The sequence below is a fragment of the Bubalus kerabau genome, chromosome 3 (assembly GCF_029407905.1).
Source record: "Bubalus kerabau isolate K-KA32 ecotype Philippines breed swamp buffalo chromosome 3, PCC_UOA_SB_1v2, whole genome shotgun sequence".
Classification (NCBI taxonomy): domain Eukaryota; kingdom Metazoa; phylum Chordata; class Mammalia; order Artiodactyla; family Bovidae; genus Bubalus; species Bubalus kerabau.
In genome coordinates, this window is record NC_073626.1 from 182,811,879 (window position 1) to 182,829,103 (window position 17,225).

The 17,225-nt window shown below is 44.6% G+C and overlaps 1 pseudogene; it reads left to right on the forward strand.

Moving 5' to 3' along the window:
- Positions 1–4,676: 4,676 nt before the first annotated feature.
- Positions 4,677–7,473, forward strand: LOC129647932 (RNA transcription, translation and transport factor protein-like; annotated as a pseudogene).
- Positions 7,474–17,225: the final 9,752 nt, after the last annotated feature.

The window sequence follows — 17,225 nt, forward strand, 5'->3', positions numbered from 1 at the left end:
CTATTATATTTAAACTATTAATGACACCATTCAAGACACTCCTATTATTTTTTTCTGCACTTTGATAAAATACTCTCAGAAAAATGTTTATATGTCTCATATGATCATATATTTTCTTTTCCCTTATGTTTCTTCTGATTTTTGCTTTATGTATCTTTATTCTTTGTTGTTAAGGTGTCTAATGGTTTATTATGTCTAACTTCTTTGTTTCATTTAAAATAAATAAATTTAAAAGGAAAAAAAATAGATAAGGGAGGGCTGCAGTGGGCAAGGAAATGTCCAGTGCCCTGTTTGCTAATAGACTTGACTCCCTTGAACTGGCAGATGATTCTTATGACTTTGCCAAAGGGGCAGGAAATCACCAGTACAACAACATCAATATTCTAAATTTTTTCCACCACTTCCTCTAGCCCTGATTGGCATGACTATGACTCTGTCCCATTGTGTAGCAAAAAAACAGTTTGACTGAATGCCACCTCATAACAAAGCACACCAGCTTTCCAGCCCGAAGCGGATGGGGCCTCATTAACCACTATTCTCCTCCTCACAGTTAATTCCACAGATTAGGGCCTGTGACTTCCAGAAACCACCTTAAAATACTAAATTCTACAGGCATCAGCGTTCCTAATTGTAGGCAACAGAAGCTGATCCTGGCTGGTTACACAGAAAATAAGAGTATTAAAATTATCTCAATAGCCCACAGAGTCTATGGAACTGAAGAAACTGGCTCGAGATTAAGCTTCCAAGTAACTAAAACAAAAACCTGGCCTGATGAAGAAACTACTGCTTCTGCTCCTGTGGCCGCCACCAGGATGCACCAAGGCCACCATTGCAATTCAATCAGACTCTCCACTTGTCTCCAACCGCTGCTGCACCAGGAATGGGCTTCCCAGGTGGTGCAGTGGTAAGGAATCTGCCTGCCAATGCAGCTGATGCAAGAGATCCGGTCCAATCCCTGGGTCAGGAAAATCTCCTGAAGCAGGAAGTGGCAACCCCCTCTAGTATTCTTCCCTGGAAAATTCCATGGACAGAGGAGCCTGGCGGGCTACAGCCCATGGGGTGACAAGGAGCTGGACACAACTGAGCATGCACATGCACGCATACACGCTAGTAATGCTGTCACTTGGGAATCAAGAGCTCCACTCGACTTGCAACTGCCATATCCCTGAAAGCCTCTGCCACTGCCCGGGAAATGGTTTCCACTCCAAGCCTCCTTCCTCAAACTGCTCCTTCTGAATCAGCGTTTCATAGGGCAAGTCCTCTTGGTGGAGAATAGCTCACAGGTGAGGCTTCCCAGGTGGTGGCAGTGGTAAGAACCCACCTGCCGATGCGGCAGATACAAGAGAATTGCGTGTTCTTGGCTGGAGAATCCCATGGACAGAGGAACCTGTCACAAGAGAGTTGGACAGGACTCAGCACGCTCACCCATGTGCTCACCTCCAGTATCTCAGGACGTGTCCTCAATTTGGAGACAGGGTCTTTGCAGAGGTGATTGAGCTAAAATGAGATCATGAGAATTGGCCCTAATCCAACATGACTGGGAAATTTGAACGCACAGATTGCCATGGAAAGATAAAGGCAGCAAGCCAACAGACATCAGAAATGACCAGCAAAATGCTAGAAGCTAGGAGAGAGGGATGGAACAGATTCTTTGTTCCCTTACAGACCTCAGAAGGAACCAACACCACCACACCTTGATCTTGGACTTCTAGTCTCCAGAGCTGTGAGACCATAAATTTCTGTTGCTTAAGCCACCCAGTCTGCAGTGTTTTCTTACAGAAGCCTTAGGAAACCAACACAGATGATAAATTAAGCCAGGGAATTAGGTAAACTTGCCTAGGAAGGATGTGTTGGTACAAAGGGAAGTGATCTCAGAGAGACAGGAGTGAGCAGTCCGAAGACAGACCTTAGTTCCCTGCCCAGGAATTCACCCTGGGTAGCCTGGGTGAAACTAAGATCATGGCATCTGATCCCATCACTCCATGGCAAATAGAAGTGGGGAAAGTGGAAGCAGTGACAGATTTTATTTTCTTGGACTCCAAAATCACTGCAGATGGTGAAATTAAAAGACCCTTGCTCCTTGGAAGGAAAGCTATGACAAACCTAGACAGCATATTCAAAAGCAGAGGCATCACTCTGCCAACAAATATCAGTATAACAAAAGCTATGGTTTTTCCAGTAGTCATGTATGGATGTGAGAGATGGACCATAAAGAAGGCTGAGAGACAAAGAATTGATGCTTTCAAATTGTGGTGCTGAGAGTCCCTTGGAGAGTCCCAAGGAGATCAAACCAGTCAATCCTAAAGGAAATTAACACTGAATATTCATTGGAAGGACTGATGCTGAAACTGAAGCTCCAATACTTTGGCTACCTGCTGTGAAGAGCCAACTCATTAGAAAAGACCCTAATGCTGGGAAAGATTGAAGGCAAAAGGAGAAGGGAGCAGCCGAGGATACGATGGATAAATAGCATCACCAACTCAATGGGCATGACTTGGAGCAAATTCAGGGAGATAGAGGAGGACAGAGGAGACTGGTATACTACAATTACTTTGCCAACAAAGGTTCGTCTAGTCAAGGCTATGGTTTTTCCTGTGGTCATGTATGGATGTGAGAGTTGGACTGTGAAGAAGGCTGAGCGCCAAAGAATTGATGCTTTTGAACTGTGGTGTTGGAGAAGACTCTTGAGAGTCCCTTGGACTGCAAGGAGATCCAACCAGTCCATTCTGAAGGAGATCAACCCTGGGATTTCTTTGAAAGGAATGATGCTAAAGCTGAAACTCCAGTACTTTGGCCACCTCATGCGAAGAGTTGACTCACTGGAAATGACTCTGATGTTGGGACAGATTGGGGATAAGAGGAGAAGGGGACGACAGAGGATGAGATGGCTGGATGGCATCACTGACTCGATGGACGTGAGTCTGAGTGAACTCTGGGAGTTGGTGATGGACAGGGAGGCCTGGCGTGCTGCAATTCATGGGGTCGCAAAGAGTCGGACACGACTGAGTGACTGATCTGATCTGATCTGATGGGGTTGCAAAGAGTCTGATACGACTTAGAGACTGAGCAACAACAGCCTGGATGAAAAACAGGGAAACCTAACTGCTAGACCACCAAGGGTTAGAGGTCAGAACTAAAGTGGCCCTGGCTCTTGCCACCCTCCCACCCCATCTGAAAGCAAGAATGTTTTAAGAAGGCACCAACTGTAACAACAGGTGCAAAGTTCATTATCAGAGACACAGCACAAGTGGGAGAGCACACAAGGAAACAAATTGTTTAAGACTGAAGCAAGGCAGAGATCCACACCCAGAGAGAAATGCTGTGAGCATGGTTCCTAAGGAGGAGGAGCACAGTGCAGAGGTGAGGTAAGTCGCTTATGCAGGGCGGTCCTTCCAGGTCTTGGTTTCCCTTTAGTCAATTACTTCTTTTTTCACATCTGACCCATCCTAGGACCCTCCCCAACACGTGTGGTGCAGAGTTTTACCAAGATGGATCCCACCACACAGGCCTGTGGGGTGGTGCCCCCTCCTAATGACCCCCAGGAAGCCTTCCTGAGCATGTGCAGACAGGAAAGTTTTCCTTGACCTCAGGAGCGGGCACTGTATCTTTGCCATTAGCTTTGTCCTTGGTGCATCTGGGGAATTAACAAATACGACCTGTCCAGCCCGGAGGTCCATCCACCTCCTACCCGCCTCAGGGAAGAAGAAGAAGGGTGAATACTTGGGGTTATATTAAGGAAGGAGGCACTTTTTCTCCATGAGAGAAAGAAGGCAAAACCAGATGCAGGTGAGATGAGGATTCCTGGGCAGTGACCTTTCAGGAAGCAGGACTATTCTCAGGAATAACCTGAAGAGAGGAAGGAAGAGAGAGCAGGAAGGGAAGATGGCCATGATAGCAAGGTACCACGAAGGGCACCCTGACTTGGGCTGTCCGCCTGCCCAGGAAGCTCTCCCACCTCAGAGTCACTCCAGTCATGGGGCAAGGTTGCTGGGCTGCTGGGCTATTTGTACTCCCAAACCCATCAGTCAGAGGTTAAGAGCCGCCCTTGGTGGGTGGAGGTGGGGAGGGCGGAAATTCCTGGCCACCTGCGCTTCTCCATGCAGAGAGAGGGACTCAGGCAGCCCAAGGGCAAAGCTCAGACCAGGGTCAGAGGGGCTGGCTGTGGGCAGTGAAGGCACATGGCAGGGGTGGGGGGGGGGAGCTGGTGTGCCCCCAGACAATGAAAGGAATCCAAGATGACATGGGCAGAGCTCCAGCAGCCTCTGCAATACATCTGTGGGTTGGCAGGCATCTCTTAATGTCTGTGAACAGGAAAGCGAGTAGAAAGGGAGACAGCGGAGAGGCCAGGATCTTGGCAGTTTTAACCAGTTTGAAGAACGGGTGTCGTGGGAGCAACTGGGTAAAAATAAAGAAAGAAAGAAAGAATTGTGAAGGATGAGAGGGTTTTGTGATGATGCAAGGTCCAGGGTATGCCCGTGGCAGTGGGTACTTAGGTGGAACAGAAGTAAGGTCACGGGAGTTGCGAAGCCAAAGAGCCACCAGGCTGCTCTCACCATGTTGCTCGTGACTGCATCACCCAGTCCTCCTCCCCTCTCCCCTCCTGGCCGAAGCCTGGGGGGCCAGGACCACTGCAACTCTGCCAGCTACAGTGCAAAGATGAAATAGAATTAGAAACCATGGTTTGGCTTGAAGACCAGAAAATCAGATACCAGCAGATAAGACTGAAGACAGAAAGACTTTATGAAACATTCACAGCAGTGACTCGATAAGTTCTTCGAAAGATATCTCACAGACAGGAACTGTATTTTCCAGATTCAAGATCTCCAGGTAACAATTGCCTGGCTTCTTGGTTCAGCTATGAGACTTGATTATGCAGATAATGCTGAAAACTATAAGGACTTGGGACCTGATAATGCAAAACATCTAGAAAGAAAGAAAGTGAAGTCACTCAGTCGCATCTGACTCTTTGCGACCTCATGGACTGTAGCCTACCAGGCTCCTCTGTCCATGGGATTCTCCAGGCAAGAATACTGGAGTGGGTTGCCACTGCCTTCTCCAGTGAATCTTCCCGACCGAGGGATCGAACCCAGGTCTCCGGCATTGCAGGCAGACGCTTTACCCTCTGAGCCACCAGGGAAACCCAAACATGTAGACAGTGCAACTAAAACTGCAGAGCCCTGGATGAGTTTGGATGTGAATAACCCTGCTTGGAAGGCTGGGGTAAAGGCTTGCTACCCTTCTTTGGATTCAGTGTCATGGTGACTACCTGGTAATGATTGAAGTTCAGGTGATAGTTAAGGCAGTTCTCACTGTGGTCCAGGAGCTCCTGACACAGGATGTACTTGCTGGGGCAAACCAAACAGAAGGAGGCTTGCCTGATGCTTCAGACGAGCATATTCTTGGTTTTGACACAGGAAATGCAGTTCTCTGTGAAGCTGCTCAAGTTCTGCTGCAAATAGAAGAACTCGAAGAGCTGCCGACAAAAATGAAGGCAGCCAGAGTGGCTGTTCAGGTAATTCTTGCTGACCCAAGACAGACCCTGAAACCAGAGGATTGTGGGGAATACCAGGTTCAACTGGTCACATATTTGGAAAGAATCATTCTTAACAGACTTATATGATGGATATAAGAGGAACTCAGAACATTCTAGAAGAAGTCAGTCTTGTCCTAAATTTGTTGGGCTTTAGAAGACAGTGTCACCCAGGTACACTGACCGGTGAAAGTTCTGTTTAGCCCCCAGGACTCTATCAGCAGTTGAACACAGCAGAGGGAGTGGACATGATTCAGGTCTCCAGGAATGTGTCAGCGATGGCCTGTGCCGATTTGCTTCTAACAGAATCAGCCAGCACTACAGGGTAAGCCTGCAAGTTCCTGGACAAAATCGGTTTACTCAGCTCTGTAACTCCAGAACCTAACAGATGCCCACCATGCATACCAGAAAGAAGCTCTCTAAACCCTTGTTGATTGAGGGCAGGAGGAGAACGGAACAGCAGAGGATGAGATGGTTGGAGGGCATCACCGACTCAATGGATGTGAGTTTGGGTAAACTCTGGGAGCTGGTGATGGACAGGGAGGCCTGGCATGCTGCAGTTCATGAGGTCCCAACATGACTGAGCAACTGAACTGAACTGAAACCCTTGTTGATTGAATGATTACTGGTTTATACTATTTGTGATGGGATTTAGCATGGCCATCTAGTAACAGGAAGTATTATCAAGACATTGAAGTTCAAGATTACATTTGAGTAAAGATTGAATTAGTGACTCCCCCACAAAATCCTTGAAATAGAGTAAAATGGAGGCTACTTTTTTGTGTGCATTAAAAAAACCTAACAGAAGACTTTCTATCTTAATCATCTTTAGGTGTACAGTTTAGTCATGTTAAGTATGTTCACGGAGAAGGAAATGGCAACCCACTCCAGTGTTCTTGCCTGGAGAATCCCATGGACAGAGAAGCCTGGTAGGCTGCAGTCCATGGGGTCGAACAGAGTCGGACACGACTGAATCGACTTGGCAGCAGCATAGAGAAAATGGAGAAGGCAATGGCAACCCACTCCAGTACTCTTGCCTGGAAAATCCCATGGATGGAGGAGCCTGGTAGGCTGCAGTCCATGGGGTCGCTAAGAGTCAGACAGGACTGAGCGACTTCACTTTCACTTTTCACTTTCATGCATTGGAGAAGGAAATGGCAACCCACTCCAGTGTTCCTGCCTGGAGAATCCCAGGGATGGCGGAGCCTGGTGGGCTGCCGTCTATGGGGTCGCACAGAGTTGGACACGACTGAAGCAACTTAGCAGCAGCAGCAGCAGCAAGTATGTTCACATTGCTGTGAAACAGATTTCCAGAACTTTTTCAGCTTGTAAATCTGAAACCCTATATTCATTTAACAAAGCTCTCACCTTTTGCCCTGCTCACCAGCCCCTGGTACCCCATGAAGCTACTTCACATACGTGAAATCATACAGTATTTATCTTTTTTGTGATTGGTTTATTTCATTTAGCATAACATCCTCAACTTTCACCCATGTTGTAGCATGTGACAAGATTTCTTTTTAAAGCTAAATAATATTTCATTGTATGTATATACTATATTTTCTTTATCCTTTATTTCTTCCTGCTATATCGTACTCATCTGTTGACAGACATTTGGGGTGCTTTACCTCTTGGCAATTGTGAATAATGCTGCTATAAATATGGTTGTATGCATGTATTTCTTTGAGACTGGGCTTGCAATTATCTAAGATATACACACTCAGTTCCATTTTTAATTTTTTGAGGATCTTCCATACTGTTTTCCATAGTGGCTGCACCATTGCACAATCTTGACAACAGTACCCAAGGGTTCCTATTTCACCATATCCTCACCAAACTGTCTTATTTTCTGGGTTGTAGTAGCCTTTCTAATAAACGTGAGGTGATATGTCATTGTGGTTTTGATTTGCATTTCTCTGCAACAATTATAGGATTCCCTGTTTTCATTTGGGTGATCATATTTCCAAGCCTTCTATTCTCAAAATCTAACTGATTAATCAATAATCACATAATTTCTATTCAACAATGACTAATCCAACTTATATCAAAACAAATAATAAATATCCATAATTATAAAGGACAAACCTGGTGATTAGTGATGTTGAGTATCTTTTCATGTGCTTGCTGGCCACTTGAATGTCACCTTCAGTGAAATGTTTAGTGAAGTTTTTTGTCTATTTATTATCAGAGTATTTAGGGGCTTTTGTTTGTTTTAAGAATTCTTTATTTATTCTAGATATTAATCCTTTATCAGACATATGATTTTTAAATAATTTCTCCCATTCCATAGGTTGCTTTTTCTCTCTGTTCACGGTATTCTTTGATGCACAAAATTTTTAAGTTTGAGGTGATCAAAATATAGACAAAATTTTAACCACAATGAAGTAGCTAAGAGATTGTGAACCTAATATACCTAATGTTGGCAAGAAAATCTTGCTTATATGATTAGGAAGGTATTCAAGGTAAACTGAAATTTTCACTAAGATGTCTCTCTGTTTGGAGTGTTGGCTTTGCAACTGACCCTGCAGTTACTCTAAACTATATTCCTCAAAGAGCTCTGTGCAACCCTGGACCTGCTTAACAAAATAACACAATAAAGCTGATGTTATAAGACATGGTTCAGTAAGACCAAACAAAAAAAGAAAAACAAAAAATAAAACATGGTATAGAAATTATCACTAAGGAAATGTTTTGAGCTGTATAGTGTCCTAGAAACCAAGTAAATAAAGTATGCTGCTGCTGCTAAGTCGCTTCAGTCGTGTCTGACCCTGTGCGACCCCATAGATGGCAGCCCACCAGGCTCCCCCACCCCTGGGATTCTCCAGGCAAGAAGACTGGAGTGGGTTGCCATTTCCTTCTCCAATGCATGAAAGTGAAAAGTGAAAGTGAAGTTGCTCAGTTGTGTCTGACTCTTAGCGACCCCATGGACTGCAGCCTACCAGGCTCCTCCATCCATGGGATTTTCCAGGCAAGAGGACTGGAGTGGGGTGCCATTGCCTTCTCCAATTAAAGTATACTAGGTGCTATATGTTGTTCAGTCTCTCAGTCATGTCCAACTCTTTGCAACCCCATGGACTGCAGCATACCAGGTCTCCTTATCCATCACCATCTCCCGGAGCTTGCTCAAACTCATGTCCATTGAGTCAGTGACGCCATCCAACCATCTTGTCCTCTGTCATCCCCTTCTCTTCCTGCCTTCAATCTTTCCCAGAATCAGGGTGTCTTCTAATGAATCGGTTCTTCACATCAGGTGGCCAAAGTATTGGAGTTTCAGCTTCAGCATCAGTTCTTCTGATGAATATTCAGGACTGATTTCCTTTAGAATGGACTGGTTGGATCTCGTTGCAGTCCAAGGGACTCTCGAGAGTCTTCTCCAACACCACAGTTCAAAAGCATCAATTTGTTGCCTCTCAGCCTTCTTTATGGCCCAACGCTCACATCCATTACATGATTAATGGAAAAAACAAAGCTTTGACTAGAGGGACTTTGTTGGCAAAGTAATGTCTCTGCTTTTTAATATGCTGTCTAGATTGGTCATAGCTTTTCTTGCAATGAGCAAGAAACTTTTAATTTCATGGCTGCAGTCACCATCTGCAGTGATTTTGGAGCCCAAGAAAATAAAGTCTGCTTCCACTTTTTCCCCTTCCATTTGCCATGAAGTGAAGGGACCATATGCCATGATCTTAGTTTTCTGAATATTGAGTTTTAAGCCAGCTTTTTCAATCTCCTCTTTCACCTTCAGGAGGCTCTTTAGTTCCTCTTTGCTTTCTGCCATAAAGGTGGTGTCATCTGCGTATCTGAGGTTATTGATATTTCCCTCGGCAATCTTGATTCCAGCTTGTGCTTCATTCAGCCTGGCATTTCACATGATGTACTCTGCATTGAAGTTAAATAAGCAAGGTGACAATACAGGGTGTCATTACAGCCTTCACATACTGCTTTCCCAATTTTGAACCAGTCTGTTGTTTCATGTCCATTTCTAACTGTTGCTTCCTGACCTGCATAACGTTTCTCTGCATATAGGTTTCTCCATACAGGAGGCAGGTAAGGTGGTCTGGTATTGCCATCTCTTTAAGAATTTTCCAGTTTGTTGTGATCCACACAGTCAAAGGTTTTAGCACAGTCAATGAAACAGAAGTAAATGTTTTTCTGGAATTCTCTTACTTTTTCTATGATCCGACGGATGTTGGCAATATGATCTCTGGATCCTCTGCCTTTTCTACATCCAGCTTGAACATCAGGAAGTTCTTGGTTCCAGATCTAATGAAAGGAAAGAAAACCAGTTTTAAGCATTTCAAACAGAAGTAATTAATAAAGGAAATGGCTACAAGAGTACTAGAAGAGATGGAGGGGCAGAAGAGGAAAAGGGTGATTTCTCAAAGATTATTAACTTCACCACTCTGGGCTACAGGAGCAAAAGTGTTACCTAAAACCCAGGGACACAGTATCCCTAAGGCGCCTGTTGGCTGTTGGAGCCCAGTGGTCTGAGCAGGAGTCCGGGAGCCTGCACGTTCGGGCTGTTGCTTTCTTGTCCGCAGCCACCACCTGATTCACTGCTGCCGCTGTCGCCACCACCAACACTGTCTCCTCAGCTGTTCTGCTCTCGCTGACGCCACAAGAAACCAGGGTCAGGACGGTAGTCAGTTCTCTCTTCCTTTCATCTTGCAGTGCCTTACGCTGACAAAACCTAAACAGAAACCAGCTAGCTTGCGAATCTGGAAAATATAATTTCTCTCTCACTGATATATAGCAGACCACAGAAGGGCAGATAAGGACGGAAAGCAATAGGCAAATGACCAGCACAGGCTACCCTCTTGGTCACTGAGCATCCCTTCTCATTCTTCTACCTCTATTCAGGCAAAAGACTCAATACTTACCAGTGCTGCCTACATCTCAGAAACCTTTCACATGTGCTGTGTGCTCAGTCGTGTCTGATTCTTTGTGACTCCAAGGACTGTAGCCCAGCAGGCTCCTCTGCCCGTGGGATTTCCCAGGCAAGAATAGTGGAGTGGGTTGTCATGCCCTCCTCCAGGGGATCTTCCCGAAACAGTGATCGAAACTGTGTCTCCTGTGTCCTCTGCACTGCAGGCAGAATCTTTACCCACCAGGCCGGCCTTTCATAGGTCTCCATTATCTTCAGGGTAAAGTTATTTTGGGGGGCTCCAAAATCACTGCAGATGGTGACTGCAGCCATGAAATTAAAAGATGCTTGCTCCTTGGAAGAAAAACATATTAAAAAGCAGAGACATTACTTTGCCAACAAAGGTCCACCTAATCAAGGCTATGGTTTTTCCAGTGGTCATGTATGGATATGAGAGTTGGACTATAAAGAAAGCTGAGCAGTGAAGAATTTATGCTTTTGAACTGTGGTGTTGGAGAAGACTCTTGAGAGTCCCTTGGACTGCAAGGAGATCCAACCAGTCCATCCTAAAGGAAAGCAGTCCTGAATGTTCATTGGAAGGACTGATGCTGAAGTTGAAACTCCAATACTTTGGCCACCTGATGCAAAGAACTGACTCATTGGAAAAGACCCTAATGCTGTGAAAGACTGAAGGCGGGAGGAGAAGGGGATGACAGAAGATGAGATGGTTGGATGGCATCACCGACTCAATGGACATGAGTTTGAGTAAACTCTGGGAGTTGGTGATGGACAGGGAGGCCTGTCGTGCTGCATCCATGCGGTCTCAAAGAGTCGGGCTCGACTGAGCAACTGAACTGAACTGAAAGCTAAAGCCCCATAGTTTGGAGGTTAACAACCTACCAAGCTAGACCAAGCTTCCTTTCCCAACTTCTCACTATCCCAGTTAGATGGATCCATATTTCATTTCCCAAACACATCTTGTGTGTTTCTTCCTCTAAGCCTTTGAGCTTGTCACTTCCCCCACCCAGAACACATTCCCCATCTCACCTTTTCTACCTCCTTGGCTTCAAGCCTACCCAGTGTTCTCAGCGTAGCTCAGGTTCAATTCCCGCACACAGTCCCCTCCCCAAGGTGCCAGTCCTCAGGACTTTTTCTGCCCTCTGAATTCCTCATGTCAATCCCACTGATAGCGACCAATTAGCCTTGCTGGCACCCCTATGGCACCTAGTGGCATATTGTTTCCAGCCTATCCACTTACCAACTGATTTCTGGCAGTGGAGGATAGAGAAAATGAATTGGCAATGCATAGCCAGCTATTAATTTGAAGCCCAAGCATTTACTGCCTGCCTAATATCAGCTTTCCTGCAGCCTCCCGTAGGCCCCACTAGGCTCTGCCTGTTTGATTCTGAATTGTAATTTGCAGCAGTTTGTCAGCTCTCCACAGCAAACTTCAAAGGAGTTCAGCTGGCCTTCAGAGATACTGTTCTCAGATTACGACCAAGCTAGCAACCTGATTGAGGGTATTACTAAACCACACAGCTTGCCAGCTAGTATCAAGTCAAAGCAGAAGCAAACAAAATGTTTTTGAGGGTGTTGCTCAACAGGAATTGTGAGAAAACTTGCAAAGACTCAGAACTGAACAAATTTCTGCATAGCCATCCTTAGTCTGCTCCTGACAAAGATTAAAAGGAGCTATAAACCCTCCTTCTCTATGGAAGTTTAAGATCAGCTCTTACCAACAAAAAAAAATTCTTCATCAACAGGAAGGGCAATCAGCAAAGAACCAAAGACAAGATTCTTGTCCCAGTTCTGCCTGGGATGAGGCATGTCTCTTTCTCTCTCTGGATTTCAGTTTCCTTATCTGAAAAATGAGGAATTTGAACTAGATAATCCCCAAAGGCCCTTGCAATCATAAAATCAGAAGACATCTTTAATTGCTTTCTGGTCTCCTTTTATAAAATATCCAATTAATTCATTGAATTAATAGGTTATTAATTACCTATTATACTGAGAGCTACCACACATGATGGTTCAGTTTGTACATTGAACAAATCCAGAGGCCATCATCTACATTATAGTCTATGTAAACTATATCCCTGTGTTGAGTGATATACTGAACATCCAAACACAGCAGCCTTGACTATGGCCTTCAATTTTGTAAATATTTAAGTTTTCACCTTTTATTTTCCATTTTGTTTTTTGTTGTTGTTGTTTTGTTTTCAAATGTAGGGTATACTTTTTTTCTTTTTTTGACTGCACTGCGCAGCATGTGGGATCTCAGTTCCCCAACCAGGTATTGAACCCATGTCCCCTGCAGTGGAAGCACAGAGTCTTAACCACCGAACCACCAGGGAAGTCCCTCATCTTTTATTTTTTTAATACCCATTGTTTCTTGACCTTGGGTCCCTCCCAGCAGAAATAAAACTACATTAATATCTGGTACTGAACTAAGTACTCTTTTTTTTTCTTTTTTAATGTCTATTTATTTATTTAGTTGTGTTGGGTCTTAGTTTCAGCATGTGGGATCTAGTTCCCTGGCCACAGATCAAACCCAGACCCCCTGCATTGGGAACATAGAGCCCCAAGCCACTGGACCACTAGAAAAGTCCCAGTACTCTCTTATTGATTAACTTTTAATCATGGATAAGAAATGAAACTATTAACACTAATATACCATTTATTGATCACCTATGTGCAAGACACTTTACATTATTACTACATCTAATCTTTATGAAATCCTATCAGGAATAAAAGTTTCATTTTTATCTTTGGATGAGAAAGTTGAGGTTCAGGGGAACTAAGTAAACTACCCCAAGGGTTCCTAACCAGAGCTAGACAGTGACTGAGATAAGGATTCAAAGCCACCTCTGACTCCAAAGTTCACTCCATCTTCCATGACACTTACTCTTGGGTTGGCCAAAAAGTTCGTTTGGGTTTTTCTATAAAATGTTATATAAGCTCCATAATCTCCCAACAAGCTGATGCTCTTGTGATATCAGTGAACAAGGACAAGTAATTAGGACGTTCAGTTAACCAGAAACAGCAGTAATATTGCATAATCAGCCTGGAAAGAAGTCAACATTCCCATTTCCATGCTGATGGTGTCACTAACTGGAAACGGGCTTACCTCTCGGTGGGCCTGTGTTGCTCGTCTGTCAGATAGCGGTAATATCTTGGGACCTTTTTAGTATAGTTAAGTACTAGCAATTCCTACGGCAATGAGCACTTAATTATTTGCATTCTCCGAGTTTTTGTTAGGCTTTTTGGCTCCAACTAAACTCTTGCGCCACTCTTGTGATCACTTCAGACACCAAGGAGAGTTCTTTCGTGGTTCTTGTTTCTCTGTGGCTCCCACAGGGCGTTCCTGTACTTCTTCTCCCTCACCCTCGAGATCTCAGGTCTGAGAGCTTATTCCATATAGATCTGTAGGCTTTGAGACATGTGCTTATTATCAGCAGCCCTGTCCTTCCCTCTCATGTCCCCAGCTCTTTCTGGATTTCCCAGTGAACCGTCCATTGCATTGCTAAAGTGGGCTGATGTCAGAGATGCAGTCAAGCTTGGGGTGAAGTGGAAGGATGGATGCTATCTGCCTCCTTCATAGACCCTGTCTTTCAGCTCAGTATCTCTCGATAGAATTAGAGGATGTCCTATTGAGCGGCCATAGAAGTTTCAGATCCAGACCAGGTGTTCCTTCTCAATATGAAAAATCATTCATTATGACTATGATTATGAGGGTAGGAGAAAATAGAGATCTAAATACAATTAAAACATGTGAATTATTTCCCATATACAGCTAATGTTTTCTTCTCCATACCACTTGGATACAAGACATGATGTTTTATTTGTCTGTGTATGTGCTTAGTCACTCAGTCATGTTCGACTCTGCGACCCCAGGGACCGTAGCCCACCAGGCTCCTCTGTCCATGGGGATTCTCCAGGCAAGACTATTGGAGTGGGTAGCATGCCCTCCTTCGGGGGATCTTTCCAGCCTGGGGATCGAACGCAGGTCTCCCGCATTGCAGGTGGATTCTGTATCTGGCTCTGAATTCTTGTCTATGTGGATGGAAAAAAATATAACCTTCATGATATGTAGAGGCCCACCTCCTTCCCCTTTGCCCAGAATTGTATTTGCATATTGGGGCACTTAGGTAATCCCAAAAATTGGGGGCAAAAGTACTCTGATTCTCAGTCTGTTGAGGTTGACACTAAAAGGCTCATTACCCAAAATTTTGTGGCCCATTGAAAGATAACAGTTCAGGGCCTTCCCTGGTGGTCCAGTGGCTAAGACTCCACACTCCCAATGCAGATGGCCCTGGTTTGATCCCTGATCAGGGTATTAGATCCCACACGTTGCAACTAAGAGTTCATGTGCCACAGCTAAAGATTCTGCATGCGGCGGGTAAGACCTGGCACAGTCCAATAAGTAAATAAATAAAAACAAAAATAAATATTTAAAAAGAGATGACAGTTCATAGCCCAGCCCTGAGGACCTCAGTCACTTCCAAGACTCCCATGATGCTGAGGGGTTAAACCCCAGGTTCCAGGCATCACTTCCAACAGAGGAGCCACTCCTTTTGGAACGCTGTGTGGTGGCTGGGCACTGGTCCGTGCCACTCTTGTGACCACCACTGCCACCAGGGAGAGTTCTCTGTGGTCCCTGCTCCTGTGTGGTTCCAGCCTGCTGTCTCACCCTGGAAAAGGGCCGTGTGATTGGTGAAGCTTAGGTCACAGGTCCGCACCTTCACTGCAAGGGAGACTGGGAAAGCGAGTATCTATACTGTGAGACAGGCTCTGCCTCTAACCCAGACATGGAAAACAGGGGATTTCCCAAACAGGGCATGAGCAAGAACAAAAGACAATGTCTGCCCTGCTTTAACCTGTGGGTCTTGGTGAAATCCCTTGAATTCTCTCTTTTTTTTCCCTTTCGGTCACATTGTATGGCCTGCGGGGTCTTAATTTCCTGCTCAGGATGGAATCTGCGCCCGCTGCAGTGGAAGTGTGGAGTTTTAAAGCACTAGACCGCCAGGGAAGTTCCTCCCCCGCCCCACCTTGTCTCCTCTTAGCTTCCTCAACTGAAAAAAGAGATAATGATACTGACTTCACAGAGTGAAAGACCAGGAAGCAAAAGCAGACCTGGATAACCCAGCCTCCCTGCCTCGGTGGTGTGGCAGGATGGGGCAAAGAAGGACGAAGGGAGAGGAGGAGATGGAGAGGAGGGATGAGATGTAAAGCACAGGCCTGGAGGTGATTATGGTCTGATCTTCAAGGCCAGGACTTGAGCTGAAATGCCCTCTAAAAGTGGGAATCATCCAGAAGTCATTCCTCTCCAACAGTTATCACAAAGCCCAGAGGATTCTAGAGTCAGACTGCAAGAAAGGAAAAAGAGAACGGGAAAGGTGCTTTAAAATAGGACACTGGGTGCACAGGAGAGGGAGGGAAGTCAAAACACAGGCAGTGCTGAAACAGAGGTCATCTTGCCCTAAATCAGAATGGGGTAACCGCGGCAACTTCTCACCCAGGGCTCCTAGTCACCTGATCCTCCCACATGCCTGTGGGCTGCCTGTTAACCAAGTCAGAGTTACAGCACAGCAGCCATGAAGCTAAACAATTAAACCTCTGCATTTTTGCTTTTCATGCCTAAGGTCTCTACAAGTGAAAAAAATCTAATGCGATTTTTTTTCCTCATAGCTATGTGTCTCCTCTCATGTTCCAGACAGGAAAATAAATAACAATGGATTATGAAATATGGTTCCAGAAAGAATGTTGAGGTTTTTTTTTCTGGTATTTTTCATCTCTACAATAGTTTGAGCTCAAAAATAATAAGAAAAACACTGTGACTGTATAAATTAAAGATATATACATATTTTTAAAACATCCTGCACAATTCTATAGTTACTATATATTTTATGCCCTATATATAGAGAGAGAGAGATTGAGAGAGAGAGAGAGGCAGAGGTGCTTCCCTGGTGGCTCAGACGGTAAAGTGTCTGACTACAATGTGGGAGACCCGAGTTCGATCCCTGGGTTGGGAAGATCCTCTGGAGAAGGAAATGGCAACCCACTCCAGTACTCTTGCCTGGAAAATCCCACGGGCAGAGGAGCTTGGTAGGCTACAGTCCATGGGGTCGCAAAGAGTCAGACACGACTGAGCGACTTCACTTCTTTCACTTCTATATATACAGAGAAAGAGACAGAGAAAGAGAGAAGTCGTGTCTGACTCTTTGCAACCCCATGGACTGTAGCCTGTCAGGCTCCTCTGTCCATGGGATTCTCCGTGCAAGAATACTGGAATGGATAGCCATTCCCTTCTCCTAGGGATCTTCCTGACCCAGGGATCAAACTAGGGTCTCCCGCATTGCAGACAGATTCCTTACCGGACGAGTCACCAGTAAAGCCCAATGTATATACATAAAAATAATTAAATTGTACATTTTAAATTTTATTAAAAATTGTTGAATTGTACATTTACTATGGGGGTATTTTATGGTATGTAAATTGTACCTCAATGAAGCTATCTTTAAAAACTAACCTACACAAGGTTTGAAGACACATTTCAAAGTAGCAGAATATATTTGCCATGAAAATAACTAGAATAGTGGTGTCCTTACTACATAAAGAACTCGCCAAACTTCTGAGAAAAATGTTTACACACGAATGGAAAAAAATGGGCTAGAGAATAAATAGAAATGGTCAATAAACATGGGGAAAATGTTCATCTTCACTAGAAATCAAATATATATAAGTTTAAAGAAGTAAAAAGCTTAATCTAGAAAAATCTAGAAAATTACAACTTCTTTTTTAAAATAATGTTCAGAATTGGTGACAGTGGCTGAC